Source organism: Giraffa tippelskirchi, chromosome 12, assembly GCF_054371585.1.
Source record: "Giraffa tippelskirchi isolate mGirTip1 chromosome 12, T2T-mGirTip1v1.2.pri, whole genome shotgun sequence".
Taxonomy (NCBI): domain Eukaryota; kingdom Metazoa; phylum Chordata; class Mammalia; order Artiodactyla; family Giraffidae; genus Giraffa; species Giraffa tippelskirchi.
The window spans coordinates 4,396,188-4,422,717 of record NC_137286.1 but is presented as its reverse complement, the minus strand read 5'-3'; the positions used below and the strand labels follow the sequence as shown (position 1 = coordinate 4,422,717).

Below are 26,530 nucleotides of genomic sequence, written 5' to 3'. Positions count from 1 at the left end.
CTGTTGAGGTTCTTGAGTATAGATTATATTTTGAGTAAATCAGTGTGTGAATAAAGTATGTAAATGAATGAAGACAAGGTAGGCGCTGAACGGACCACTTATGAGAGTACATAATTAAATAAAGAACAAGACTAATACGATTTGGAAGTGCTGAGTTCCAATAAAATTAAATAGATCAAAGCTCTTATACTTTTGAGTAAGAAACGGAAAAGACAATTTCATGTAAGAGTCAGTGTTGCGTTTGATGAAGAGCAGAATTTTTGTTTCTGTTATTTTTTACATGTTGCTCCCTTTTCCAAAAGGCTTTATTTTTTAAGAGTAGTTTTAGGTTCATGGCATAATTAAGCACGGGGATTTCCCACAATCGCCCTGGCTCTACACGTATATCACCTCTCCTATTATCAACATCCCACACCAGAAGGGTACATTTATTACAACTGATGAACCTTCACTGATACATCATTTTCACCCAAAGTCCATAGTCAACCTCAGGGTTCACTCTTGGTTGTAAATTCAGTGGATTTGGACAAATACATTGGGTTTGTGAAAACGTTTGTTCATGTTTCTCTGCACCATTTTATGGAAAAACCCAAAGGAACTTTTTGACCCACGCAGGATAATGACGTGTATCCGCCATTACGGTATCATATACAGAATATCTCCCTGCCCTAAAAATCCTGTGTCGCTTCGTTTTTCTCTCCCTCTAACCCCCGGCAACGTCAGCATGTAATAGTGTTGGAATTATACTGCACATAGCCACTTCATATTGTCTTTTTAAATTTAGTCATACCAAATTTGAGGTTCCTTCATGCCTTTTTATGCCTTTGATAGCTCATTTCTTTTTAGTGCTGAATAATCTTCCATTATTTTGATGTAAAACAGACTATTTATCCATTTACCCACTGAAGGATGTATTGGCTGCTTCCAAGTTTTGCCAATTATGAATAAAGCTGGTATAAATACCCATGTGGAGGTTCCTGTATGGACATAAAATTTCAGCTCCTTGGGGTAAATTCCAAGGAGTGTGATTTCTAGATGGTAAGAATACGTTTAGTTTCATAATAAACTGCGAAATATCTGCTCTAATAGGTGTGTAGTGGTTCTTCATGGTTTTAATTTGCATTTCCCTCATGACATATAATGTGGAGTGTCTTTTCATATGCTTATTTTCCATCTGTTTATCATCTTTGGTGAGATGTCTGTTCAGGTCTTTGATTCATTTTTTAATTAAGTTGTTTATTTTCTTACTGTTGATCCTAAAGATTCTTTGTATGTTTTTGAAACAGTCATTTGTTAGACATGTCTTTTGCAAATACTTTTCCCCCAGTCTATGGCTTGTGTTTTGTTCTTTTGAAAGTTTCTTTGCAGAACAGAAACCTAATGAATTGCAGCTTATCAATTATTTCACATAGTGTGTCTTTGGTATTGTATTTAAAAAGTCATTGGCAAACACAAGATCAGCTAGATTTTCTCTTATGTTTTATTCTAGGGGTTTTGTTGTTTTTCATTTCTCATTTAGATCTATAATCCATTTTGAGATAATTTTCGGGAAGGGTGTAAGATCTGTGTCTAGATTTCTTTTTTTTTTTAAACGTGGACATCCAGTTGCTCCAACACCACTTTGTTCCGTTCTGTCCCCTTTGATCCTCTGTCAAGGATCAGTTGCCCATATTTCTGTGGGCCTTATTTCTGGGCTCTCTTCTGTTCCATGGATCATTTTATATGTTCTTTGACCAATACCACACTGTCTTGGTTATTGTAGCTTTATAATAAATCTTGAAGTCAGGTGATGCCAGTCCTCCAACGTTGTTCTTAAATATTGTGTTCACTATTCTGGTTTTTTGGCCTGTTCACATAAACTTTAGGATCACTGTGTTTACAACCACAAAACAGCTGCTGGAACTTTAATTGGAACTGCCTTGAATCAAGTTGGAAAGAGCTGGCATTTAGATAGTATTAACTCTGCCTATCCATGAGCATGGATTATCTTTACATTTATTTAGTTCTTCTTTGATTATTTTCATCTGAGTTTTGTAGATTTCTTCATATAGTTTTTGTACATATTTTGTTAGATTTATACGTATTTCATTTTTTGGTTGTCAATTTAATTTTAAATTCCACTTGTTGATTGCTATTATATGGGAAGTGATTGACTTTTATTTACCTTGTATCCTGTGGCCATACTGTAATTGCTTGTGAGTTCTTGTTAGTTCTTTTGTGTTTTCTTTTTTTTTTTTTAATTTATTTATTTTAGTTGGGGGCTAATTACTTTACAATATTGTAGTGGTTTTTGCCATACATTGACATGAATCAGCCATGGGTTTACATGTGTTCCCCATCCTGAACCCCCCTCCCACCTCCCTCCCCATCCCATCCCTCTTTTGTGTTTTCTACATAGATGACCATGTCATCTGTTAACAAAGACAGTTTTATTTCTTCTTTCACTAATAGTATACCTTTTGTTTCTTCTTCTTCTCTTGTTACGTTTTCTTTAACTTCTCATACAATATTGAAAAGAAGTCTTGAGAGAGAACATCCTTGCTTTGATACTGATATTAGTGGGAAAGTTTCAAATTTTTCATTAGTTATGATATTAGCTATAGGTATTTTTTTTGACAGGTAAAAAGTGGATTTATTCAGATTCAGAGAGAAGCACATGCCACAGACAGAGTATTCTTTGGCATTGCCTTTCTTTGGGATTAGAATGAAAACTGACCGTTTCCAGTCCTGTGGCCACTGCTGAGTTTTCCATATTTGCTGGCATATTGAGTGCAGCATTTTCACAGCATCATCTTTCAGGATTTGAAATAGCTCAACTGGAATTCCATCACCTCCACTAGCTTTTTTCGTAGTGATGCTTCCTAGGGCCCACTTGACTTCACATTCCAGGATGTCTGGCTCTGAGTGAGTGATCACATCATCGTGATTATCTGGGTCGTGAAGATCTTTTTTGTCCAGTTCTTCTGTGTATTCTTACCACCTCTTCTTAATATCTTCTGCTTCTGTTGGGTCCCTACCATTTCTGTCCTTTATTGAGCCCATCTTTGCATAAAATGTTCCCTTGGTATCTCTAATTTTCTTGAAGAGATCTCTAGTCTTTCCCATTCTAGTGTTTTCCTCTATTTCTTTGCATTGATCACTGAGGAAGGCTTTCTTATCTCTCCTTGCTCTTCTTTGGAACTGTGCATTCAAATGGGTTTATCTTTCCTTTTCTCCTTGGCTTTTCGCTTCTGTCTTTTCCCAGCTATTTCTAAGGCCTCCTCAGACAGCCATTTTGCCTTTTTGCATTTCTTTTTCTTGGGGATGGTCTTGGTTCCTGTCTCCTGTACAATGTCATGAACCTCCATCCATAGTTCATCAGGCATTCTGTCTATCAGATCTAGTCCTTTAAATCTATTTCTCACCTCCACTGTATAGTCATAAGGGATTTGATTTGGGTCATACCTGAATGGTGTAGTGGTTTTCTCCACTTTCTTCAATTTCAGTCTGAATTTGGCAATAAGGAGTTCATGATCTGAGCCACAGTCAGCTCCTGGTCTTGTTTTTGCTGACTGTATAGAGCTTCTCCATCTTTGGCTGCAAAGAATATAATCAATCTGATTTCAGCATCGACTGTCTGGTGATGTCCATGTGTAGAGTCTTCTCTTGTGTTGTCAGAAGAGGGTGTTTGCTATGACCATATCTTGGCATTTGTAAATGATACTGCTGTGACTATTGAGGTACATATGTCTGTTTAAATTAGTGTTTCATTTTTTTTAATATAAACCCAGGAGTGGAATTGTTGGATCCTATGATCATTGTAGTTTTGTTTTGTTGAGAGATCTCTACGCTCTTTTCCACGTTTTACACTCACACCGACAGTGCGTGAGGCTCCCTTTTCTCCACATCCTCGCCAACACTTGTTGTGTTCTTTTTGATGATGAACATCTGGCAAGTGTGAGGTGATATCTCATGTAGTTTTGTTTTGCATTGTGAGGCTCAGCATTTTTCTTGTGCCTGTTGGATACTTGGCATTTCCTCTTTGGAAGAAAACTACGTTTTTCTGCCCACTTAAAAATTTTTTTTTATATTGAGCTATATGAGCTGTTTGTATGTGTTGGATATATACCCCTTATTGGATGTATTTAAATGTACCCAAATAAAGATTTAAATGTACCCACTTCTGCAAAAGTAGCATCCATTAAAATTATGTTTTATTCTGTTAAACTGTCAAAATAAAAGATAGTTTTGGTAAATGTCTTTCTTATTCTTATGTGGTGGTTTTAACAGTGGTTATAACATTATCTGAAAGTCAAATATTCGATTAATTAGAAAAGTTTGAAGTTTATAACTGCCCAGTTCCACATAACTAAAATACATTTAAATTCTAGTTTAATTCTCCTGTTTCCTCCACAGAATGAACAGAGGACAGCACACATTCATTTTCTAAGAAGCTTTGTGGGTTAAGAACATAGAGAAAAATAAGTAAGTAAGACTTGAATTTCCTATCTTTGGATTGGATGATTTGTTCACAAATATTTAGTGGTATTTCAAAAGCGTCAACATGTGTATACAGGAAATAGAAATCTCAAATATGGACCAGTGATGGGAATATGGTATGAATCAAAAATCATGTTTAGTCTAATTCAGCACAACTGTGGCAATTAAAAAAAGAGAGTAGTCATTTTGTTCATTTTTAGAACTATTTTATATTACATTTTGGGGCTTCCCAGGTGGCTCAGTGGTGAATCCACCTGCCAATTCAGGAGGGGCATGAGAGGTGGGTTTGATCTCTGGGTCTGTAAGATCCCCTGGAGGAGGAAATGGCAACCTGCTTAGTGATTGAGCACACGCAGGTGCCATATTAGTTTGTATGTCCCCCACAAACCGTGCTGGTATAGCACTGGCGAATAACTGCGTGCCACTCCACAAGCCCATGGAAGACTCTGGGTCTGAGAAGTGATTAAAGCTGGTGACTTTACCACTTTTCATTGAACCCTCTTTAGAACATGGGCAATTAAATAAAAGAAGCACCCAAAATGATCAATGTTGAATATGAATTTTGTATGAATTATGGATGTTCACTGATCATGCATGTTCTCTGAGGTCCATTATAAAAATTTTATGATTGTGTTGTTGTTCATGGTTCAGTTAATAAGTAAATACAGAAAGAAAAACGTGTCTGGATCGATGATGAGTTCCATGGGGTATCTGAAGCAGGAGTTTTGATTAAACCCATAAGTGATTCTGAGGTCCATTATCAAGACACGTGGCTAAATTATTCCCTCTGTGTGACAAGAGTGCTTGGCACCTTGTGTTTGTACTTTTGTGGTTCTTGGGGATGGATTGTATTTTCATTATAATGTTGACCCAGAAATAAAAAATTGTATCAATAAATTTAAAAAAATAACGTACCTATTATTTAGGAATATAATAAAACATGGATTATTATTAAAATCTAACTGAGACTGTTTAGTGTACATTAACAGTAAAGGGTCTTACTCTTCTGGAAAGGAGTGTATATATATGGTTATCTGTATATAACAGTTTTTGTTCTGTGTTGGTTCTGCATTGCTGGGTGGTTGTGATATTAAGGAAATGAAAATGCATTAATTTGTATAAATTCTTGTTTAAATAACCACATTTAATTAAGGGACTGAAACCAGTGATGAGAATGTTTTGTAAGACAACACTTCTAATTAACCCAATCTTTTTTTTCATTGATTTTTATTAAAACAATAAAAATAAACAAGTCTGTTCTCCTCAATGGCAATGGCTATATAGATAGACAAAAATTTTGTTCACTGTTCTTGTCTAGTGGATAAGATCACAGATACTGATATATCTGTGTAAGAGAAAGAGGTTATAATTTCATATCTCAATCTTCTTTCAAAAAAGTCAGCAAACCACATACCAATTCAGAACCCATGTTTTGGTATCAGAATACTGATGTGTCTTGTTTTCTGAGTTAGATATTCTAGGAAAATTCTAAGCTCGTCTGCTTTTTGAAAGGCATGGTTGAGCCTTCCCGTGGTCCAGTGACCTGTTTCTGGGTTGGTGTCTAACCATTTTGAGTTCTCTTTAGAAAAGTAAAGGTATGATAATATTATTCCCTGAATAACACAATCAACCAGTAAGTGAATGAATCCCTAAATCCATATAGTGGAGGATAGGTGAGATTATCTCATGAAAGAAATACATCCAGTTCCATAGAAGTAAGTCCAATAAGGTGATCTTGGCTCTTTCTGTGTAAGAAGCAGGTAAAGTAAGATGTCTTTAATTGCAGTTTGTTGAGCAGTGAATTCAGTGGTATTCATATTATTTAACAGCCAAACTTAAGTAAATGAAAGAGTACCCTTCTTTGGAAAATGATGAGAATATGATATAAAGTACAGTTTATGATTAATCCAGCCCTCCCTACAAATACCAATTTTAAAAAAGCTAACTCTATTTTTAGAGTTTTTAATAATAGACTTTTTTTTTCCCTTCATAAAATGAACACCACATAGCTGACTTAATCAGCTTTAATGGTGAAGACCTTGGCTATTACTTCTGGGACTAAGGAGCTTAAAGACTGAAATAAGGAAATATCAGTGTTGGTGTTCTAAGCTCCGATGGGGATTATTAATGGGATCCCACTGAATTATTTCAATAAAATAAATAGTCAAATAGCATGTGAAATTAAGGAACACCAATTATGAGCCCATGCTTGGAATGTGTCATAAATTAACATTTATGATTAATTCAACTCAGACCCACTAGGGATCATTCATTACTAAAGGGATGCAAGGGATTTCAGGTATTTTCAGAGCAGTATTATATTAACTTCCTACTTAATATTCTGGCCACATTTGCTAAATCCATTTCTTCATTGATTAAGTTTCAGTTGTTAACTCTTTGAGGCTGGAGTACTTTGGAAGATGGCAGATATCTTTTTTGTCAGTTGTGGGCTAAGATCATAGGGCTGTGGCTGTTGATCACCAGCTTTAATATAATGACAAATCAAGTGAAAAAGGAGTAGGTGGGCACTGATCTCAAGGAAGGGACTGATATGAAGTAAGTGTGCTGATTAACCCCTGTGTGTAAAAACAGAGCCTTATTGTGGAGAGTGATTGAGTCTATTCACGCTACATTAACAGGGCCATGAACAGATCTTGGTTGTGTTTAAGCCTTTGTTCTTAGTTTTGCGTCAGTGCAGGTGATTGATTGTATAATTATTATTCGTGAATCTGTGAATGAATGAATCAGTTCAGGAAGGGATAAGTGGATTAAGAAACAGAAAGTTATGCCTGGATCAGTGATGGCTATTGGTGAAAGTGAATGAATCAATAACATTGAGTAAGCCTTCTGTGTAACTCGGAGGACCATTCTGCATAGAAAATCAATCAATATTCTTTGTAGAAATTAAGTAGTAGGAGAAGTTAGGAAAAGGCAGTGAGGTTTTTCTTGGGCTTTTGTGGTTCATGGATATGGATTGTATTGTTGCAAGTGAATCAGCAGATGGGATAGGAGGAGACCTGCTCCTGGAATAATTAGTAGAATGGAATAAAATAAGTATTAATATTAATACAATCTTGAAGTAAAATGAACAGGTTTAATTTGTAATCCTCTTTTATATGGTATCTGTGATCAAGAGGCAATGTTTTGAGTTTTGGTACAATGCTGTCTGTTTGTTTTTTTTTTTTAAGTACGAAAAGAAAAGGTGTTTGCCTCAGTCAATAATCTATAAAGGAACCATAACTTAGAGACTTCCCTGGTGTCTCAGATGGTGAAGAATCCGCTTGCAATGCGGGAGACCTAGGTTCAATCCTTGGGTCAGGAAGATCCCCTAGAGAAAGGAATGGCTACCCACTCCAGTATTCTTGCCTGGAGAATCTCATGGACAGAGGAGCCTGGCAGGCTACAGTGGATTGATTGAAAAGAGTCAGATGAGACTGAGTGACTTTACTTTGCTAACTGTATACTTAACAGATGGATCTTTGTAATCATTCAGTTCAGTCGCTCAATCGTGTCTGTCACTTTGCGACCCCATGGACTGCGGCACGCCAGGCTTCCCTCTCCATTACCTACAGATCTTAATCTGGGGCTTGGTGGTGGACTTAATAATGTTTATTATATTATTCATAACTAAAAATTCAATACTGGATTAGTAAAAAATTGCATTTGAGCCAAAGTTTACTGTTATCTAGTTCTGCCTGACTAACAATCATTAAAAAAAAAAAAATCAAAATCTATTCTAAATCAGCTTTTTTCCTCCCCAGAGTGAACACAGGACAGCTGATTTAATCACTTAATAAAGAATTTTTATCGTGAGCAAGCAGCATAAAGTCTAATATAAGTAAGTCCCTTGGTTCACATTCTTTGTTTGAATAGTCTATTCATGAGTGTTAGCTGAAGAATTCCAAAGTAATAATTATGTACTGCATATGTGAAATACATAAAATACGTCCAGTATGGACCAGTGATGGGGATGTGTCACAAACCCCAAATTGTGTTTAAGCTAAATCAGCACAACTGAGGTCACTTTAGAAGAAGATAGCAGTGATTTAATTTAGTATTATCTTCTCTTTTCTACCACGGTTGCTTTCACCATCTGCATGTGGGTAGAGGGGCTGATAACTTTGCGGGTGGTCTAGAGATGATTGCTGATGGTAGTTTCATTATGTTTTCATGGAACCATCTTTGACATACAAATGAATTAAATCAGAGAGGGCCACATAGGAAGGAATGTGGAACGTGGGTTTGATACAAAGCAGGAATTTTTGACCCATCCACATGTGTAGCTTTGAGTTCCATTACAGAAGAAATGTTGTTTTATTAGCTCTGTAGGGTGAGAGTCTAAAGTTTAAGAATCTGATTTTTGGAATTTTGTGATTGTGTTTCGTGTGTGTGTGTGTCTCAGAAAATTAATCAATAAATGAAAAGAAATTTCCTAGCAGGGATCAGTGATGAATCTCATGGGGTTTCTTGAACAAGAACTGTGATTAAGCCCATCTGCAACTCTGAGGTCCATAACAGAGAGGCATCTCATTATTCTCTTTGTGGGAAATGAACCTACACCACCTTCTTCTTAGGCTTTTTGGTTTAGGGTGTGAATAGCTTTATTAAAAGAAATTGAGCCTATGAATTAAAAATACATCAGTGATCAAGGAATAAGAGATATATGCGTCCAACTTTGTAAGGTATGTAATGAAACATCGGTAATTCTGAAAAGAATTTTTTAGATTCTTAATAGTCAAGGCTCTTGTCATTTTGGTAAGGAGCAGATGGCCATTTGCACACAAAACTGAATGTTTTTGTTTTGTGTGGAGGCATGTTGCCAATCAATCATTTTACTAAGGAAAGAGAAATACATTTACATAAATAGTTGATTGAATAAACTGGGTAATTGGGAGGGAGAGCATGGAACAATGATGAGACTGTTTTATTCAACCACAGTTGTGTTTAATTCAGCCTTTGTATGCAACTTTATGTTGCATACAAACAAATGTTAAAAGAACCAGTTTGCTATTGTTTTGGCTAATGACATGAGGACAAATGTAAATATTATTTAAGGTCCTTATCCAGTGTGCATGGGTCACAGATATTGAAGTATAATTATAAGTAATCAAATGTATACATCTGTATCTCAGTCACTTTTTCAAAAATCAGCCAACAGTTCATCAATGGAAGGCATGCAATTGGATTGAAAGATCCTAATTCATCATGTTTTACACAACTGTTGTCCTCGGGAAGAGAAAACATTCTAGGCTTTTCCAACGGTGCACACAGACTTTTGTAAATAATAGTGTTTCAGTTCTGTTTTGATGGTTATCTAAACTTTTTGGAATTCTTTTAGAAAAATAAAGGGATGGTCTTATAATTCCATGAGTAATTAAATAAAGGAATTAGTGAGTGAATTAATAAATTTATTAAGTAGGATCAAGCTTGGACCATTGGTGAGATTGTACCACGAGTTAGTTGCCTCTCCCATGGATCCAGTTCCACACAATTAAAGTTCAGTGAAAAAGATGATCTTAGCACTTCATGGGTAATATGTAGAGAGACATATTCTTAATAGTTAATAGTTATTTTTCTGGTGTTTACTGCTAGATTCAGTGGTATCCATCATATTTTATAAAATAAAAGATTGCACAAGTTAACATATATAAAGTAGAGCTCTTTCCAAATGTTGAAAATAGGATGCTAATCAAGGATTATGCATTGGAGAAGGAAATGGCAACCCACTCCAGTGTTCTTGCCTGGAGAATCCTAGGGACGGGGGAGCCTGGTGGGCTACCGTCTATGGGGTCGCACAGAGTCGGACACGACTGAAGCGACTTAGCAGCAGCAGCAGCAGCAACGATTATGGTTACCTAATTACTGATCATTTAAAGTGGATAATTGTAGATTGTTTCTTTTTAAAATTTGCTTTTAACTGCTCAGAATAAACATTCTGCCAGATTTGATTATTCACTCATGGCGAAGATCTTGACTTTTACCTCTTAGATAAAGAGAGAAGAGATCAATGTAAGTAATAAAATTCATGTTCTGTTTGGGGGCTTGGTCATGGGTATCCACTGAGATATTTTGAAGGAGTAAATGGCTACATACATGAACAATTCTAAGGTGGACATGCATTGGTCAATGATTAAAATATATTAGGAATTTGAGTTATGATTAATCCATTTCAGCATGACTGAATTTATTAGGACAAAAGGATGAAAAGCATTTCACTCATTTTCTGAAAAGGTTCAGTTCAGTCCTTCAGTTGTGTCCGAGTCTTTGCGATCCCATGGACTGCGGCACACCAGCCTTCCCTGTCCATCACCATCTCCCCAGCTTGCTCAAACTCATGTCCATTGAGTTGGTGATGCCATCCAACCATCTCATCCTTTGTTGTACCCTTCTCCTCCTGCCTTCATTCTTTCCCAGCATCAGGGTCTTTTCCAATGAGTCAGCTCTTCGTATCAGGCAGCCAAAGTGTTGGAGTTTCAGCTTCAGCATCAGTCCTTCCAATGAATATTCTGGACTGATTTCCTTTAGGATGGACTGGTTTGATCTCCTTGCTGTCCAAGGGACTCTCAAGAGTCTTAGTGTTCTACTTAATTTTTCTAACACAAATTTAAAATTTTTTTCAATTTTAATTTTCATACCACAGGGGATATAAACACTGTATTGATATTGTTATATACTATGAACCCATCAAGGAGGGGAATATATATATGAAAATGGAAAATTTTGCCTTTTTCTTAGTCATGGTAGAAAATGAAAGTTCATTGTCCTAAAAAAATATGGATGCAAGAAGTCTAAGCATGGACCAATGGCTAATATGGAACTGATATGATACAAGGAAATGGATTAATTCGTATTTTCAATGCTGGGCTGCATTGTACAAGGAGCTATTTCTCTAGCTCTGTGGGAAGTGAACTTTCACAGACATATTCATATCTTCAAGCATCTTGGTTTTATTTTCCTAATTCATGAACATTGTATTATTATCAGTGAATCAATGAATATGTCAAGAACAACATATCAAACAAAGGCACAGAATACCAAGTCTGGATCGATGATGAGTATGCGTGGGGCATCTGAATACTATTTTGATTAAACCCAGTTTGTAACTCTGAGGTCCATTGTGTCTTTGGGAAATGTGCTTACGAAGGAAGTCAGAAATATTCAAGAATTGTGTTCTTGACCTTTTGTTGTTCATGAATATGGATGGTATTATTATAAGCAAATCGATGCATGAATAAATGAAGTAGAAATAAAGAGGAGAGCTACCCCTTATCCAGCTATGAAAGGAGCTTATGAACCAAGAATTGTTGTTAATACATCTCTGAAAAGTTGAGTTCAGTAAGATAGACTAAGGGTGCTCCTCCTTTGAGGAAGTATAGAGAGATGTATGTGAATGTCAGTGTTGTTCATGGTGGTGAGTTTCTGGTCATATGTCGTATTTTAAAAATATTCATATAATTTATAATAATAATACTTAATATAATAAATATGATCAATAATAATATAACAAATCATGATAAATACAGTATAAAATATTTTGATAAATAGTAGTTTAATACAATCAATAGTGAAAAATAAGATACAAATGATTAGATAGTTATTGAAACATGGAAAATGTTTCAGCATGAGATTTGTGAATGTAAAATTATGAATCCCCTTGTGTTCACTGATATTTATTTTTAATCAAGTAAATGCATGTTGGTGATTTTTGTGGTAAGCAGATGGATAGATTAGTGTCTCTCAGTATGTTTGTTAAGTGTCTTTAGGCTTCACCAATATTGGTGCCATTATTACAAGTCAGTAAAAGAGTAAAAACTGTGGACCAGTGAGGAACATATGTAATATGTGAAGGGGTCTGATTAATCTTGTTTTACTGCCTGGAAGTCTACTTAAATAAAAAGATCCAAGCCCCTCCTTCTTCAGGGAAGGATAATATACACTCTACTCTCTAAACACATCTTGCTATTAACTTTTAAATTCAAATAGTCAAAAACAAAAATTTAGTTTCTTAGTAACACTATGTGGCCAGTGCCTGCCATTTTTTAAAATTGGAGTATAGTTGATTTATGAGGGCTTCCCTGATAGCTCAGTTGATAAAGAATCTGCCTGCAATGCAGGAGATCCCGGTTTGACTCCTGGGTTGGGAAGATCCCCTGGAAAAGGGAAGGGCTACCCACTCGAGTATTCTTGGGCTTCCCTGTGGTTCAGCTGGTAAAGAATCCGCCTGCAATGTGGGAGACCTGGGTTTGATCCCTGGGTTGGGAAGATCCCTGGAGAAGGGAAAGGCTACCCACGCCAGTATTCTGGCCTGGAGAATTCCATGGACTGTATAGTCCATGGCGTCTCAAAGAGTCGGAAACGACTAAAGTGACTTTCACTTTCACTGATAGTTGATTTACAATGCTGTGTTAGTTTCAAGTGTATAGCAACGTAAATCAGTTATACATGTACATATTTCATTTTTTAACATAATTTTCCTGTACAGGTTATTAAATAATACTGAGCGGAATTCCCTATGCTATATAGTATGTGTTTGTTAGCTATCTCTTTTATATATAGTAGCATGCATAATGGGCAGTGCTAATAGAGAATATTTCCATTGTTGAAGAAAATGTCATCAGTGAAGAAACTTGAATGTAATAACATTTAGTGTTGAGTAGCAGATGACTCTATCTGTATGTATTTTATTTTTTAAAAAAGGTCTAGGCAGTTGAATTATCATTAGAGCTATTTCGTGTTGTTTGGTCACTCAGTTGTGTCCAACTCTTTGTGACACCATGGTCTACAGCCCACCAGGCTCCTCTGTCCATTTATTAGAGCTATTTAGTAAATTAATAAATTAATAATTAATGAGTTAAAGTGTATAGTATAGTCAGATTGTTTTTTAGAACAAGAATTTAAATTCATCAAAATTTCCCCCATTAAAAAATTATCTGGTCTTTTTGCTTTGGTAGGGATATGTAGACAGATTTTAATAATACAGTTCATATATTGGGTGATGGATTAAAAGGTCTTCATAAAAACATTTAAAAAGTCTTCACCAGTTTACTTCACACTAAAAAGTAAGTCAGTAGATGGAAAGGATACCTCTGTTGGATTGACTGATGAAAATGTGACAGAAACCAATGTTTCTGATTAATCTAGTAATATAGAACTAACTTCTATTTTAAAAGTCCAAATTTACACTTTTCCTTCTTTAAAAAATCTGCATTTTCTTTCTGAATGAACACTCCACATTGAATTCAGTTATTGTCCAGTGATGAGGATCTTGGCTATTACTTCTGTGAGTAAGGAGCAATGTAAGTGACAAAGTTTCTTTTCTTGGTTTGTGTAGTTCATTCATGTGTGGTCACTGAAGTAGGTCAATAGAATAAAAGGCTGTATGCATAAAACCAAATCTAAGAACACCAAGGATGGCCAGTAGTGAGATGTGTTATGAGCCAAGGAGTAGAATTAACACATTTCAGTACCTCTGAGATTCATCTTAAAAAGAGATGGAAGGCATAAAATTTTCAAAACTGTATCTATTCCATATTATTTCTGCACCACAGTTGGTTTAGTATTTCAAAACTATTAGAGACCTAGCCTATTAATTGTTTTGAGGAAACTCTTAGGAAGGACAACTTATTGTGAGTGTTCTGAATGTAGGGTACCATTGTGGTTTTTGAATGATCATTACATCATGTTTAAAATTGATTGAGTTGAATGTGTATGGCCCAGTTATGGCTCATTTTTTGTGATGGTCCTGATATGAAGCAAGGTTACGCTTATATCTAGTCTGCAAACTCTGTCAGAAATCAGCCTAGAAGCCACGATCAGAGTTACATCAAGGATCCTGTTCTCGGAGTTTGTGACTCATGGGATAATGGAGGTATAAATTAACAAAGAAAAAGAGGACTAAGCCTGGACCAGTGATGAGATTGGAGGGTGTCTGAATCAAACATTTTGATTAAAGTGATATCTAACTCTGAGGTCAATCATTTACTAGTGGCCTTCTTTTTTTTCCCTTTATGGAAATGAGTATACAGCAGAAGTTCAGAACATTCAGATACCTGGATCACAGACGTCTTCTGGAGATAGAGTGATTATTACAAGTAAATCAACGTATGAGTAAATGAAGAAATGTAAAGAGGGTAAATGTAAAGAAAGCTGGGCATGGACCAGTTATGTGAGTATATAAGAAACATGGATTCTTATTATACATTACTATAGCACTGAATGGAGAAGGACATGGCAACCCACTCCAGTATTCTTGCCTGGAGAATCCCAGGGACGGGGGTGCCTGTTGGGCTGCAGTCCATGGGGTCACAGAGAGTCAGACACAACTGAGTGACTAAGCACAGCACAGCACACAGTACTGAATTTTAGTGAAATATATTCATAAAGGCTGTTGCTCTTTTTTCAAAGGCGTATGTATACAGATGTATATAAGATTCAGTAGTATTGCTTGATGTAGGTGGTTTGCTAGCTTTTTGTTTTTATTTAGAGAAGGGAAAAATTACGTAAATAAATGCTGATTAAGTAATTATTTAATTGAAAAAAGAATGAACATAGCTCATCTTCAGAATATGCCTTATGAAAATGGTTATTGTTAATCCAACTCTTTTCACTGAGTTTTATTAAAAACAACAAGACCACCTAGTTTTTAAATCTCTGTGGGTATTGAAATAGACATATGGAGATAATAAATATTATTCAAATTTCTTACCTAGTGTTAGTTAGTTCCTAGATATTGATGTGTTCTTACATATAAATAAATGAAGTCCTAATCACAGTCAATAGTTTAAAAGAAGGGAAACGTGGCTCAGTAAGAAAGCAGAATGATGACTCATCTTTATGTCTACCACTAATTCTCTCCTCCTAGTTTAGATATGAACATATAGACAGGTACATGAAGATCATTTCTATTTTGGGTTGTTTCTATTCTAGATTTCTGTCATTTTCTTTGTGTGTTTGTATATTTGAACATATGATCACATATTCCATGAATAATTCCATACCTGAATAAATACAACAATGAACAATTGAATTAATGTGTGAGCAGGGTCAAAATCCCATGGACAGAGGATCCTGGTAGGCTGCAGTCCATGGGGTCGCTAAGAGTTGGACACGACTGAGCAACTTCACTTTCACTTTTCCCTTTCGTGCATTGGAGAAGGAAATGGCAACCCACTCCAGTGTTCTTGCCTGGAGAATCCCAGGGACGGGGGTGCCTGGTGGGCTGCCGTCTATGAGGTCGCACAGAGTCGGACACGACTGAAGCGACTTAGCAGCAGCAGCAGCAGCAGCAGGGTCAAGCACAGACTTTGGTGAGAATATGCCATGAATGATAAATTCTAAATTCACCCATTTCTCTGCAAATTGAGTCCATTAAAAGGATTATCTAGGCTTTACTTATGTGGGTAGAGGTCTATAGACAGGTATGAGCAGTAGTAATAGTTTTTCTTTTTGAGTGATGAACTCAACTGTGCTCATTGTAGTATATGAAAGTATTAGTTAAACCAAGTAATAAAAACGAGTGCTCTTCTTGGGTCAAAGATGAAAATGAGACTTGAGTCGACTTTATGATTAACCTAGTATCACACAGCTAATATCCTTTAAATCAGTCTACATCTGGACTGTTCCTTCTTTTGAACATTGGCATTTGACCCCACAGAAAGAAGACAATGGCTGCCTCAATCAGTCTTCTCTGAGGAAGATCTTGGCTGTTACCTTTGTGGGTAAGGATCCTAATGACTCAAATATAATAGTAATAGTCAAAAGATCTTGTCATAAGATTTTGGAGTAAATTTTTCATTACAGTTTATCGAGTTTATTTAGATTAGGAAGGTGCAAGAGAGCTGGAATAGGATGCATGTGAAGCAGAGGTGTTCACTGATCCACACATGCCTCAGTGAGGGCCACTAGGAAAGAGGTCTCATCTGTTGAGAAAGATCTAGTTTATGGGAAAAGAGCCTATAGATTTGGTCATATCTAAGGATCTTGTTCTTGGCTTTTTTTCTATTCACGGGCATTGATGTTATTTCTGTTGGTGGATCAGTGAATGGATCAATAAATAAAGGTATAAATGAAGTAAAGATCAGCCTGGATCAATGATGAGCCTGGATCAATGATGAGTACCCTGGGGTGTCTGAAGTCAAGGACTTTGATTAAACCCTGTAACTCTGAGGTCCATTGTAAAAAGATTCATTCCTCTTTGTTATCTCTATAGGAAATGAGCTTGCTCAAGGATTTAAAAATATTCAAGAGTTGGGCTTCTTAGTATTGTATTTTCAGTAAATCAATGCATGAATAAATCAAGGAAATATAAATGAATAAGGACAAAATGGTTTATTCCTGGTTCAAATATGATAGAGTGTAATATAATATATGTAATATAAAAATCATTATTAATACATTTCTGAAGCACTGGGTTCCAGTAAAATAAATTGACTAAAGCTTACCATTTTGGGTAAAGAACATTTCCACAAGTGGATGTAAGAGCTCATGCTATTTTTCTGGGCTGGTTTATTGGTTTTTGTTTTATTAAGAGAAGGGCAAAGCTTTTATTTAATTATTGATTAAATAACTACCTAATTAAGAGAAGATTTTATACATGGATCTATGTTAAGAATGTCACATGACCAATTATGATTAATCCAATGATCTTTGCTACTTTTTAATTAAAAAAGATTATCTAATCTTTTCCCTGTGCCTGATGAGCGTATGGACAGGCATTAATACTGTCCTGATTCTTTTGTGTTACAAATATTAATGTTACTATTATAAATGTATCAACTAATAAGTTAATATTTTAATCAGTTACTTCAAAGTAATGCATGGTCCAATGAGGACCGTTTGTTATGAAACAAGGAGAGTGATTAATCCATTTCAAACAATTGCTATCTAGATAAAGGAACTGGAGCTAGGCTCTTAAGTTTTGGAATGGTCAATATATTTAGAGAGTATTTCTCTTTTGGTTGTTGGTGTAGTTTCTTTAAAAAATGTAAGATAAAATGGCTCTGTGTGTCGTTATATACATACATACATATATGAAGGTGGAAGAAGCATGGACAATTGCTGAGAATGTGCTTGAATCTAAGATTGAGATTACCTGAATTCTTTCCATGCAAGTTTCATTTGGAAAGATGTTATAGCTCAGGGGCTTCCCTGGTTAGTTAGACTGTAAAGAATCTGCCTGCAATGCAGGAGACCTGGGTTCAATCCCTGCATCAGGAAGATCCCCTGGAAAAGAAAATGGCAACCCACTCCAGTATTCTTGTCTGGAGAATTCCATGGACAGATGAGCCTGGTGGGCTACAGTCCATGGGGTTGCGACACGACGTAGAGACGAAACAACCGTAGCTCTTCCCTGACTGGATAGAGGACATGCAAACAGACACGTATAATAGTCTTAGTTCTTATTCTTTTGTCTGATGTTGATTTCAGAGGTGTTCATTATATTCATTAAATTTAATACTTGGTTCAATCAATCAATCATTATGTCATTCAGAGTTTTAATAAACAATAAGTACTAGCGTTTATTCCTCATCACTTGTTGACTTGAATTCAACTAAAAAAATCCGAATCTAGGTTACCTTATTTGTCTACCTGCCTGTCTTATCTATTTTAATATTTGCTTTGTACTCTACAGAATGGATGCTCAGTGATTCAATTAAGGACTGTAGAAACTTATGTAAGTAACAGTCAAAGTAATTGCTTCTGGTTTGGTGGTTTGTCATGGGTGTTAACTCTATTATTGGAAGGGATAAATGGCTACAAGTACAAATTAAATGAATGGAGGTCTTATGTAGGCCAATTCAGTACATCTGTGGTCAATTAAGGAGAAAAAAGGAAGACCATTTTATTTATTTTCACAGTTAATTACTCGATTAATTAATGTACAATGTATTCTCAATTTTGAGTCACAGCTGATTTAAGCCTCCCTCTATAAAGACATAGTTTTGTCACATAAGGCTATCTGTGCTTGAAAATCGAAGGAACTGATAAATGACTCACTCAAGGACAGGGATCTGAAACAGTTTAGATAGAATCAAACCCTGATTCTTTTCATATCACATATTGTGATCTCTAATCAAACACAAAGTTTCCCCACACTTAGTCAATTTCAAGATCCCTAATAGGAAAACATAAGTACTGTATTTATTGAAAAAAATTTGTGTATAAATGGACCCAGACAATTTAAACTTGTGTTGTTCAAGGGTCAACTGTATACAAATAAATAGTGTGAAGCTTTGTCCAACTGTGGTAATGTCTCAGGAAGTAGGAGAGTCTGTAAGTAAATGTTAAAAAAACTGGTTCAGTTCAGAAAGACATGGTTTTATGTTATGTGTTTGGTTAATGATGCTGTAGAAAGTACAAGTAATAATTGCTCTTCTACTCTGGCTCAGCGTCAAGCTTGATATTCACTTTCTTGAGGGAAACATCAGTAAATATTAACCCTAATAAATAAATACCTAAACTACTGATGTAATGAAAGTGAAATGCATGGATTAATGAACATGATATCTCAGTTCTTTTCATTTTCTCTGCTTCCTACTCAAAGTGGGTGTGCCAAGCTAATTTAAGGATCTTTCCTGGTCAGGAGCTCTAGGTAAAAGTCAAAGTTATTGTCTTCTTTCTTTTGGTGATTTGTTTAGGATGTTAACTATAATATTAAAAAATAGCAATATAGTTTAAAAAGGCCAACCATGGTCTCCTAATACATTTGGAATTGACATGAACCATTACATTGATTTATCAATATTTGCAACAGTGTAGATAATTAGCAAAATGTAAATTCTAAAAAAACTGAATGATTCTATGGAAAGATGTTAGAGGTACTTGAAGGTTTTGTTTTCCAGTTTTTTGACTCATAGATATGTATTTTGTAACAACTGCTTTATTATAAATGTAAGGCTAGAGGGCCTGGCTGGGTGGTGTAGTGAAACAGAATCTGCCTACCAATGCAGGAGACACAAGAGATGTGAGTTTGATCCCTGGAGTAGGAAATGGCAACCCACTCAGGAAATGGCAACCCACTCCAGTATTCTTGCCTGGAAAATTCCATGGACAGAGAAGCCTGGTGGGCTAATGTTCATGGGGTCGCAAAGAATTGGACACAACTGAGCAACTGAGCATGTAAGGCTAGAGATAACATTAATAACTAAACAGTAAGTTAGTTAAAAAATAAATGGTTCGAGGACGTTTCCTCTAGGTAGATGGTATAGATAATATAAATAATGGCCAGTATTTATTCTGTGTTAGTAGAATGTTCAGTGTGGTTTGTTTTCTTAGGAAAGAGTTATATATTAACCCTGGTAATATATAGCATAATCACTGAATAATGAAATGTAGATCCAAAGATTAATAGAGAAAGCATCTCAATCATGTTACCATCTATCCTGCTTTCTGTGTTTCGGAATGGACACATTCCAGCTGATTTAAGCATATGCCTTGGTCAACGGTCTCTAAATTTGCCTGAACGTGGAAACCAACATAAGAGTGTTCTCATTTTACTTTATGTGGTTTGTTTAGGTTATTCTGTGAAATATTTAAAAATATATTCAGGATAGAAAAATACTAACCATGGCCCAGTGATTAAACTGGAAATGTATGAAACACTGGGTTGATTAATCTATCTTTAGAATAATGAGGCTGATTAATGAAAGAAGTATACTCAATTAAGCAGTGATTTTAAAGAAAAATGAGGAAGCTACTGAAGGCTCTTGTCCCTGAGCTTTTGTGACCTCAGATATTTATTTAATTATGATTACTAAATTAATGAACTAATCACTAAACAGAAGTAGATGGGAGGAAGAAAAAGAGGTCCAAACCTGGATCAAAGATGATGTCTGATGGCATGTGAATTATATATGGTAAGTACTTTGTGACTGGAAGTCATAGTTTCAACACAAAACAAAATCTATCTCCTCTGTTGCAAATTATTCTATGGATCAATGTTAGAAGTAAATAACAATATTATTATTCTGATTTTGGATCCATGAATTTCTGTATTATTAATATAAATTGATCAATGATAGAACCAATAAACAAAATATAACTAAAAACAAGAATGAAGCCTTGTCAACCATAATATATTTTGTGGGGCCAGAAATACTATTAATCTGGGATGACCCAGAGGGGTGGGATGGGGAGGGAGGTGGGAGCGGGGTTCTGGAAGGGGAACACATATACACCCATGACAGACTCATGCCAATCTATGGCAAAACTAATACAATATTGTAAAGTAAAGAAAATAGATAAATAAATTTTTAAAAAAGAAACATAAAAAGAATCTAAATTAGAGAAACTGATGCACATAAAGAAATATATGGGCCAAAGGTGTTAGCTCTTTGTTTAATGATCATATCATTATATTTATATTTATGCTCATAGATATGTAAACCATGGAAAATGTAAATACCTTTGTGACTGAGTAAATGAAATGAAGAAAATAAGAACCAATATACAGAAAGTCTCAATTGTTTTCTATCACCTCCTCTGCTTTTTACTCCTCAGAATGGATGCCTATTAGCAGATTTCAGCATCTCCCATGGTCATGTGCTCTAAAGACTGAGGTGAGTAATGCAGTAAGCAAATTTGTGTCTTTGAGAGCTTTTTTCTCTCTCTGTATTCACTGTATTATGAAAAGTTTGAAATATAATAAGCATTAGTAATAATGAGTTAATTAATGAACTTATACAGATGAGAATAAAGTTGATTAGTCAATATTTGCTGCAATGAAGATGATTACTGAAATAAATATATTCCATGAGCTGAAAGATTCTATAGGCACAAGTTAGTCAGATTGAAGAATTTGTCCTTCAGTTTTTTGATTCATAGATACTTATTTTATTATTATTAACGAATTAAAAAGTGATCAGTAAACAAAGGTAGATCAGAATAAAGAAAAAGGGTCTGAAGGTTGGACCAGTGATGATGACTGATGGCAGATGAGTCGTATACAATGAATACTGTGTGTCTGAAACTCTGAGGTCCAGCGAAAGGAATCTAGTTCATTTCCTTAGTTAGGAGTGTCCCTATAGACAGATGTCAGGAATATATAGGGACCTTGTTTTATTCTTCGTGGTTCAAGAAGTTTTTAAAAAAATTATTATAACAATATTACTGATAGAATCAAGAAGTATATACATGAATAAAAATGAATGAATACTAAAGATGGGTTAAGTATTGTTCTTTACTTAAATGTGTAGTAAAGAGAAATGACATTAATATGAATTAAAATGAATAACTGATGGATCAACTGTATTATGCATTTTTGAGTAAGGATGATATAGACATTGATAAGTAGTAGCCCGTTATTCGGAGAAGGCAGTGGCACCCCACTCCAATACTCTTGCCTGGAAAATCCCATGGACGGAGGAGCCTGGTAGGCTACAGTCCATGGGGTCGCTAAGAGTCGGACACGACTGAGCAACTTTACTTTCACTTTTCCTTTTCATGCACTGGAGAAGGAAATGGCAACCCACTCTAGTATTCTTGCCTGGAGAATCTCAGGGATGGGGGAGCCTGGTGGGCTGCTGTCTATGGGGTCTCACAGAGTCAGACATGACTGAAGCAACTTAGCAGCAGCAGCAGCAGCAGCCCGTTATTGATCTGAGTCTGTTGCAAGTTTGATGTTTGTGTTGTTAAGGGAAACACAATTAATATTACCATAAATTAATAAATACCTAAATGACTATGTATATGAATTGTGGAAAGTAGGCCTCAATGGACAGAATATCTCAAATTTTTATCACCTGAGTCTGCTTGGTACTATGCAGAAATGATGCTACAGCTGATTTCAGCTTTTGCTATGAGCAAGATTGTCCTATTGCTTCTGGATTAGAAGGAGAAAAAGTTGAGTGGTGGTCAAGTTTGTCACCTTAGATTGGGTCATTTGTTTAAATGTATTCCTTGAATTATTTGAAATATTAAATAAAGTAGTTATGGCCAATGATAAATATGCTGTGAAACATATTTTTTAGTTAGTATTGTGCCCCATTGACTTAGTTAATGAAAGATCATCAGTTCATGTGTGAAGTAATTCTATAGATAGATATTGGAGTTATTCAGGGATCTTATTCTTGGATGGTGTGACTTTTGTGTTCATTTTGTTATTACTAATGAATTAATGATTGATTTTGTACAAATGTAGAAATGAATGAAGAAAAAGAGAGTCAACATGAAGCAATGAAGACAGTTGATGCCACATGAATTGTAGATGGTTAACAATATGTGTGTCTGGAACTTTGAGGTCCAACACAAAACATAATTAATCAAGTCCCTTTGTTGGAAATGATCTTGTACAGACAGATACTAGAAATATACAGAGATCGTATTCTTACCATGGGTTCTTTGCTAATGGATCAATAATGTAACTATTAAAGAAGTATAAATAAATAGATGAAGGACCATTAAAGAAGTAATAAAGGAATAGATAAATAAAAAGAGAGTGAGACGTTGTCTAACTGTGAAGATATATGTTGGGGCAAGAATTATTATTAATAGAAATTGAAAACACTGGTGCCTCTTAGGTATTAATGGATCAGGATCACGAAGAGTCAGTTTTATTTTCTGATAATTAGAGTCAGTTTTATTTTCTATGTCAATCTTAAATTTGAGGTTATTCCTTTTGTTAAGAAAAAATTAAAGTGTGAAAAATTAGATTCATCAATGTATGGCAAAACCAATACAATATTGTAAAGTAATTAGCCTCCAATTAAAATAAATAAATAAAAAAGGAAAAAAGATTAAAAAAAAGAAAAATTAATGACTACCAAAGTGGTTTAGATAAATAAAATATGAAGAGGAAAATCAGTTCAGACAAGGTCTCATTTTTATAGAATCATCTACTCTGCTTTGTATCTCTCAGAATGGACCCATTGAGCTGATTGAAAAGTTCTTTCACGGACATGCTCTCTGGTTGCCTCCTTGTCTTTGGTGTATAGAGGCCCATGTGAGTAATAAAGTTCATGTCTTCATTTGATAGGTTTTTAAAAAGTATATTTATTGCCAATGATAAATATGAGATTATTCCCAAGCATTTTTTAAAATTAAAATTTAGAGTAGAGTAAGAATAATTAATGAAACAGATCATGTGATAAATGATTCTAAGGACAGATGTAAAATATTCAAGTTTCTTATTCTTTGGTTTTGTATGAATTGTAGGGTTCTAATAACTATTATTTATGAATAAGGAATTAACATACAGGAGAGTGAACAAAAAGAGGCTGAAATGTGGATCGATGATGACCGTTGGTGGAGTATGAGTCACGGACGATGACAACTTCATTCTGGAACCTGAGGTCCTGCTAAGAAGACAGACAGTCTATTGCCTCTTTTTGAAATGATCCTATAGGCTGATTTTAGGAATCTAAATGGACTGTTTCCTTAGATTATTTTCATGGATTTTGATTCTTCTTATAAGTGGATCAATTAATTAAGAATCAATGTATAAATATTAAAAAGTGAAGATTAATAGCAAGAAGATATGTGGTAAGGCAATAAAATCTACTAAAATGTATTGAGAATACTGAATTCCATTAAGAAAAATAAGTGGTTTTAGTGCCTTACTTCTTTGGCTCATGGTAATAGAGATGTTCTTATTCTGGGTCCATAGCCAGTTCAATATTACTCATTTTTTAAAAAGGAAATTTGTAAGTATTGTCCCAATTAGTATATTAGTAATTGGTAGACTAAATGTAAGGCAGAGTGCACAAAATAATGGATTTAATGTCTTGATTTTGTTATATGTTTTGCTTTGTACTTCTCAGAAAGAGAACGCTGAACTCAGAAGCTCATGGTGGCATCACTGTAGGAGCGTTAACCCCACTGTGAGTAGTAATCAAAGTTTCTGCTTGGTTTGGGTGATGTGTTGAGGGTTTCCCTGCAATAATTTAAAATGTATTAAGTATAAGAAAAGAGACCAACTACGGTCCAGCAATTAAATTGGAAATGTATGAAACAGGATGTTGTTTAATCTGTTTTTACAATAGTGACTAATGGAAGAGCTATATTGAATTATGCAATGATTCTAAAGAAGAATGATACTGAAGGTTCTTGTCCTTGTGTTTCTGTGATTCATGTATATTTATTTAATTTTAATTAGTATACTGATCAGTTAATGTATACAGAAATATAGAGGAGAATGAGAGAAAGAAGCCTAACTTCAGGTCAATGTGACATAAGAGTTACATGCCACATGTCTGGAAGTCTGGAGTCCGACACACAAAAATCTAATCTGTTTCCTTTCTCATCAGTGAGCCTATGGATTGATGTTAGGAATATACAAGAATATTCTTGTAATTTTGAATTCATAGATTTCTATATTATTAATATAAATGAATCAATGACAGAACTAATAAATGAAATGCAAATAAATAATGGTGATACTGATGCCTTGTCCACCCACGAATGTATGTGGTGAGGCAAGAAATAATATAAACCGAGAAAACTGATGCATGTTGAGAAATAAATGCACCAGTGATGTTACCCCCTTTTCTAAGGATCGCACAGACAATGACATTGATAAGTAGGACCCAGTTTGATAAGCCTGGGTCTGTCTCAAGTAGAGAATGTCAACTTTGTATATTGTAAATTTATATATGGATCATATGTACATATGTTTAGAAGAGTTAATAGTTACCTGAGTAAATGCAAAAATGAATGATGAAAACAAAGACTGAGGGAGAAAAGAAAGATTTAGATTTTTCATTATTTACTTTTCCTTGTGCCTCCCAGAATCAATGCACTCAAGTGGATATATCCATGGTTTCCTTTGTGTGTTGAGAGCCTAGAGAAGAATGTGAGTAAAGGTTCAAGTTCTTGTATTTAATGAGTTTTTGTAAAATATAATTCAAACCACCAATCATGGAAAATGTCCATGAGAATGAAGAAACGGGCTCAGATCTGGACCAATGATGACCGTTGGTGGAGTATGAGTCATGGACAATGACCACTTTGTGTCTGAAACGCTGAGGTCCAGTCAAAGTCTGTTGCCTCTATTCGAAGGGATCTTATGGAAAGATGTTAGAGTCATGTTTCTAAGGATCACATTATTATCTTTATACGTAAGCTTATATATAAGTATAAATTATGAAAAATAATACTCTCATAACTGAGTAAACAAAATGAAGAAAATAAACCATTTCAGAGAAAGTCTCAATTTTTTTTCATCTTCTCTGCTCTGTACTCCTCAGAATGGACGCACACCAGTGGGTTTAAGTATCTTCCACGGTCTTGGGCTCTACAGACTGATGTGAGTAATACAGTAAGTAAAATTTATGTCTTTGAGAACTTTTTTCTCATGTATTCACTGTATTATAAATTAATATTGGTCAATTAATGAACCAGTCAATGCACTGATGTCGATAAGAATGAGGAAATAGAGGCCCATACATGGACCAGTGATGATGCCCGATGGCTTATGAGTCATGGATGGTGAATACGATGTGCCTGAAACGCTGAGGTCCAAAAACAGTGAAAATGAAAGTCACTCGGTTGTGTCCAACTCTTTGCGACCCCATGGACTGTACAGTCCATGATATTCTCTAGGCCAGAATACTGGCGTGGGTAGCCTTTCCCTTCTCTACAGGATCTTCACAATCCAGGGACTGATCCCAGGTCTCCCGCATTGCAGGCAGATTCTTCACCAGCTGAGCCACAAGGGAAGCCCGAGGTCCAATAAAAACGAAATATAATCTGTTGCTTCTATTTGGCATACTATTACAGACAAATATTAGGAAAACAAAAGAATAGTTTTCTTGGCTTGTGTTTATCAATTTTTTATCTTACTATGAAAAATAGCCCAAAGAAAAAAATCAATGTAGAAGTGTAAATAAGTTACAATGAAGATGCTGAAGTATTTTCACTCTTAATATATGTGGTGAGTCAATAAAACCTCTTAATATTGATTGATAATACTGAAGTTCATTAAGTTCATGTCCTTGAACTCTGTGGCTGAGAATGATGCAGACAGTAAATAACAGTAATTGTTCTTATTCCTATTCTGTGTCAAGCTTGACCTTGTTTTGTTTGTTAAGAATAAATTAATAAATATGATCCCAATGTA

General features: G+C 35.2%; 1 protein-coding gene, 10 non-coding genes and 2 pseudogenes across 12 annotated transcripts in view; all 13 read left to right on the top strand.

The window, feature by feature from the left end:
- Nucleotides 1–5,162: 5,162 nt before the first annotated feature.
- LOC145530712 (small nucleolar RNA SNORD113/SNORD114 family) lies at nucleotides 5,163–5,237 on the top strand. Its single transcript, XR_014072019.1, has one exon. It is a non-coding gene; the product is annotated as a small nucleolar RNA SNORD113/SNORD114 family (small nucleolar RNA).
- A 2,032-nt stretch (nucleotides 5,238–7,269) lies between these two features.
- Nucleotides 7,270–7,347, top strand: LOC145530718 (small nucleolar RNA SNORD113/SNORD114 family; annotated as a pseudogene).
- Nucleotides 7,348–8,917: 1,570 nt separating this feature from the next.
- On the top strand, nucleotides 8,918–8,992 carry LOC145530715 (small nucleolar RNA SNORD113/SNORD114 family). Its single transcript, XR_014072021.1, has one exon. It is a non-coding gene; the product is annotated as a small nucleolar RNA SNORD113/SNORD114 family (small nucleolar RNA).
- A 2,528-nt stretch (nucleotides 8,993–11,520) lies between these two features.
- Nucleotides 11,521–11,595, top strand: LOC145530699 (small nucleolar RNA SNORD113/SNORD114 family). The gene has a single exon (XR_014072007.1). It is a non-coding gene; the product is annotated as a small nucleolar RNA SNORD113/SNORD114 family (small nucleolar RNA).
- Nucleotides 11,596–12,607: 1,012 nt separating this feature from the next.
- The window catches only part of LOC145529390 (uncharacterized), an 89,526-nt gene continuing 75,603 nt past the window's right edge, over nucleotides 12,608–26,530 (top strand). The window contains exons 1-9 of one of the 2 annotated variants that reach the window (XR_014071181.1): nucleotides 12,608–13,775; nucleotides 14,498–14,644; nucleotides 16,133–16,196; nucleotides 18,110–18,151; nucleotides 20,977–21,035; nucleotides 23,333–23,416; nucleotides 24,234–24,293; nucleotides 25,201–25,264; nucleotides 25,659–25,717. The gene's annotated coding sequence lies outside the window, so the exon portion shown is untranslated. Of the gene's footprint in view, nucleotides 14,645–16,132; nucleotides 16,197–18,109; nucleotides 18,152–20,976; nucleotides 21,036–23,332; nucleotides 23,417–24,233; nucleotides 24,294–25,200; nucleotides 25,265–25,658; nucleotides 25,730–26,530 lie in introns of both variants that reach the window. The other variant, XR_014071158.1, reaches the window with a different exon arrangement.
- Nucleotides 14,381–14,454, top strand: LOC145530701 (small nucleolar RNA SNORD113/SNORD114 family). The gene has a single exon (XR_014072009.1). It is a non-coding gene; the product is annotated as a small nucleolar RNA SNORD113/SNORD114 family (small nucleolar RNA).
- Nucleotides 16,579–16,651, top strand: LOC145530697 (small nucleolar RNA SNORD113/SNORD114 family). The gene has a single exon (XR_014072006.1). It is a non-coding gene; the product is annotated as a small nucleolar RNA SNORD113/SNORD114 family (small nucleolar RNA).
- On the top strand, nucleotides 20,293–20,367 carry LOC145530707 (small nucleolar RNA SNORD113/SNORD114 family). The gene has a single exon (XR_014072015.1). It is a non-coding gene; the product is annotated as a small nucleolar RNA SNORD113/SNORD114 family (small nucleolar RNA).
- On the top strand, nucleotides 21,384–21,458 carry LOC145530687 (small nucleolar RNA SNORD113/SNORD114 family). The gene has a single exon (XR_014071997.1). It is a non-coding gene; the product is annotated as a small nucleolar RNA SNORD113/SNORD114 family (small nucleolar RNA).
- On the top strand, nucleotides 22,644–22,720 carry LOC145530714 (small nucleolar RNA SNORD113/SNORD114 family; annotated as a pseudogene).
- Nucleotides 23,699–23,771, top strand: LOC145530700 (small nucleolar RNA SNORD113/SNORD114 family). The gene has a single exon (XR_014072008.1). It is a non-coding gene; the product is annotated as a small nucleolar RNA SNORD113/SNORD114 family (small nucleolar RNA).
- On the top strand, nucleotides 25,370–25,444 carry LOC145530688 (small nucleolar RNA SNORD113/SNORD114 family). Its single transcript, XR_014071998.1, has one exon. It is a non-coding gene; the product is annotated as a small nucleolar RNA SNORD113/SNORD114 family (small nucleolar RNA).
- LOC145530690 (small nucleolar RNA SNORD113/SNORD114 family) lies at nucleotides 25,859–25,933 on the top strand. The gene has a single exon (XR_014071999.1). It is a non-coding gene; the product is annotated as a small nucleolar RNA SNORD113/SNORD114 family (small nucleolar RNA).